The 3,935-nt window shown below is 33.7% G+C and overlaps 1 non-coding gene across 1 annotated transcript; it reads right to left on the bottom strand.

Annotated features, from left to right (window-relative positions):
• Nucleotides 1-1,494: 1,494 nt before the first annotated feature.
• On the bottom strand, nt 1,495-1,601 carry LOC139886893 (small nucleolar RNA R71). The gene has a single exon (XR_011772754.1). It is a non-coding gene; the product is annotated as a small nucleolar RNA R71 (small nucleolar RNA).
• Between the last annotated feature and the right edge of the window lie 2,334 nt (nt 1,602-3,935).

Genomic DNA, 3,935 nt, shown 5'->3' on the forward strand with positions numbered 1-3,935 from the left:
TTTAGTTTTTTAATTTGTATTATTTAGTTTAGTTAGTTTTATTAATATATAAAAATTAATACTTTTATAAATAAATAATATAAAAATAATATTTTTATAAAATTGTACTTTTTATAACTTTAAGTTTATTTTTATATTTTGTATCTTTTTATTTGTTTTAGCGTAATATTTGTATTTTTCTTTCGTAATTAGTTTTAAACTTAGTTTTTACCGTAGTTATTTTTATTTCTAGATTTTTAGGCTTTGCCGTAAAATCCCTTAAGTACTTTTTCTTTAGACTAAGATTTAAGTGCTTTAGAATTTTACGACGCCGTTTTATAAACTTTAGTACTTTTTAAGTTATTGCCGTTTTGGATATAGAATTTCTTTAAGCTTTAATACCTTTAGACGCAACATTTAATTCTTAGTTTTTAGACTTTTAAATTTCGACGCGCTACGTTCTTTTTATTATTTTTTGACCTTTTATTTTTCGACGTTTTTCGACGCACTTTTTCTTTTTCATCGACGCTCTAGTTTTTAGGATATAGAATTTTGTATTTCTTCTCTAAAATTTCTTTAAAAATTCAAAAAAAAAATATTATTTTAAGCGGTTAAATTGATAGACATCCAAAAATTTCTGGTTCGTAGTAATAGTTGGATTTGTTAGTGGCGAGTTGTGGGCTTCCGGTTTAAAGGGTCCTGGCTACCTGCTGCATCTATTGGCAATTCGAAACGTGGGCAAAATCAGAAAAGTCTATTTAATTTGATAACTTATATAATTTTTATTTTTATAACTAATAGGATATTTAGTGAATGCACCGAGCAAAACGTTCACCACCTTTCATACGTTCACCACCTGTAACTCGATCAAGACATCTAGCCAATATTGTTACCGTTGATTTTTCTTTAGAATAGTCATCCAGTCGACCAAGTACTCCAAATCAAATTTTCGATAATCCATTTTTTGAACCCGACCTCACAATTGAGAATCCGGAGGATATTCAGGGATAATTCAGAGATCCTGAACCATTCATCTTTCCTCTGGAACCACCAATTATTCAAACATAGATTGTCGAGGAACAACCCATTAAATCAGAATCCTCTAGTGATTCAGATTCAACAAATTCAATCATGGAAAATCTGGAACCTCTAAGTATGGAAGACCGAATGAGAGCTAAACGCACTGGCTAAGGTCACGCAATTACTCAACCAGACATTAATGCGTCAGATTATGAAATCAAAGGACAAATCCTACACATGGTAACTAATCAATGCCAATTTAGTGGTGCGCCGAAGGAAGATCCAAATGAACATCTTCGTACCTTTAATAGGATCTGTACTCTATTTAAAATCCGAGAAGTTGAGGATGAACAGATCTATCTCATGTTATTTCCCTGGACTTTAAAGGGAGAAGCCAAAGATTGGTTAGAATCGTTACCTGAAGGGGCGATTGATACATGGGATGTTTTAGTTGAAAAATTTCTTAAACAATTCTTTCCGGCATCTAAAGCCGTGAGACTTCAAGGAGAAATTTTTACATTCACACAAAAGCCAAATGAAACTTTATATGAAGCGTGGACAAGATTTGGAAAGTTGTTAAGAGGATGTCCGCAACATGGTTTAGACACTTATCAAATAGTACAAATATTCTACCAAGGATGTGACATCACTACACGAAAAGACATCGATATAGCAGCTGGTGGTTCCATTATGAAGAAAACCACAACTGACGCTTACAAAATTATTGATAACACTGCTTCCCACTCACATGAGTGGCATCAAGAAAAAGATATCGTTAGATCATCTAAAGCGGCTAGAGCCGATTCTAGCCATGACTTTGATTCCATTTCGGCAAAGATAGATGCTGTCGAGAGACGAATGGAAAAGATGACTAAGATATTCACTCAATACGAATTAGTTGTGAGCAGTGTGGAGGACCACATTTGACAAAAGATTGTCTCAGTATTGAACAAACAATGGAACAAAGAGAGAATGTTTCATACATGAACCAAAGGCCTGGAAATAATTATCAGAATAATTATCAACCGCCAAGATCAATCTACAATCAAAATCAAAATTATAACCAAAATGTTCCATACAACAACCAACAAGGTCCTAGCAATCAACAAGTATCCAATAATACTTACAATCAGCAAAGACCTATTTTTCAAAACAAACCACCACAAATCGATGATAAAAAGCCAAATTTAGAAGATATGATGTCGAAGCTAGTTGAATCTCAAACTCAATTTTTCACATCTCAGAAACAAACGAATGAACAAAATGCTCAAGCATTTAGAAATCAACAAGCTTCTATTCAAAATTTGGAACAAGAAGTAAGTAACCTAGCAAGGTTGATAGGTGAAAGAAAACCGGGAAGTCTACCTAGTGATACAAATGCTAACCCCCGGAATGAAACAGCTAAAGCCATTACCACAATAAGTGGTATTACACTTAAACCACCTGAAATACCTGTAATTTCTGATGACGCAATTCCTACTCCACAAGAACCACAACCTGAGCAAGATAAGGAAAAAGAACCGGTAGTTGAAAAGGTTAATGAAGATAACACAATTAAGGGTAAACCATACCAACCACCACTTCCTTACCCGAGTAAGATGAGAAAAGAAAGACTTGAAGCTGAGCAATCCAAATTTTTGGATATGTTTAAACAGATAAATATAAATCTTCCTTTCATTGATGTGATTTCAGGAATGCCTAGATATGTTAAATTCTTGAAAGATCTAATCACAAATAGAAAGAAAATGGAAGAACTCTCGGCTGTTACCATGAATGCTAATTGTTCTGCAGTGTTGTTGAATAAGATACCAGAAAAATTATCAGATCCAGGAAGTTTCACGATTCCATGTTTTCTGGGTAGTCTTAGTTCAATAGAAGCATTGGCAGACTTAGGTGCTAGTATAAATTTAATGCCGTATTCACTATACGCTAAACTAGACCTTGGAGAATTGAAACCAGCAAGAATAAGTATACAACAAGCCGATCGATCAGTAAAATATCCTAGAGGGATAATGGAGAACATGCTAGTTAAAGTTGGTACTTTAGTATTTCCAGTAGATTTTGCTATTCTGGACATGGAAGAAGATTCTCGAGTTCCTTTCATATTAGGAAGACCATTCTTAAACACGGCTAAAGCAATAATATACGTGTTTGGTAAGAAACTGACCCTAAGTATAGAGGACGAGAGTGTTACCTTTTCAGTTGATAGAGCAATGTAATAACCGCAATCTGCAGATGATACATGTTATTATATTCAAACTATAGATTCACATGCAGAATTGTTAGAAGAATTTCCAGAATTACAAGGAACAGGAGAATGTTCTTTAGGAGAAGGAACTGAACCAATTGATGAAACTAAAATGTTAGCTACACTTATGGCTAATGAATATGAAGCAACAACAGAAGAAATTCAAATGCTAAAAGAAGAAGACAGATATCGATATAAATCATCGATAGAAGAACCACCGACATTAGAATTAAAGCCACTTCTAAACCATTTGGAATATGCTTATTTACATGGTGAATCTGAATTACCTGTAATAATATCGTCTTCTCTTACTGAAAATGAAAAATCTCAACTCATTTCTGTGCTAAAAGCTCATAAACCAGCTATTGCATGGAAAATTCATGATATTAAAGGAATAAGTCCTTCATATTGCACACATAAAATCCTTATGGAAGAAGGTCATAAAACGTATGTGCAACGCCAACGAAGACTAAATCCTAATATGCAAGATGTTGTTAAGAAAGAAATTATTAAACTGCTAGATGCAAGTTTAATTTATCCAATCTATGATAGTCCATGGGTAAGCCCAGTTCAATGCGTACCTAAGAAGGGTGGCATGACTGTCATCACAAATGAGAAAAATGAGCTTATTCCTACCAGGACTGTAACAGGATGGCGTGTTTGTATTGATTATAGAAAATTAAATGAC

This window comes from Rutidosis leptorrhynchoides, chromosome 1 (assembly GCF_046630445.1).
Source record: "Rutidosis leptorrhynchoides isolate AG116_Rl617_1_P2 chromosome 1, CSIRO_AGI_Rlap_v1, whole genome shotgun sequence".
Lineage (NCBI taxonomy): Eukaryota > Viridiplantae > Streptophyta > Magnoliopsida > Asterales > Asteraceae > Rutidosis > Rutidosis leptorrhynchoides.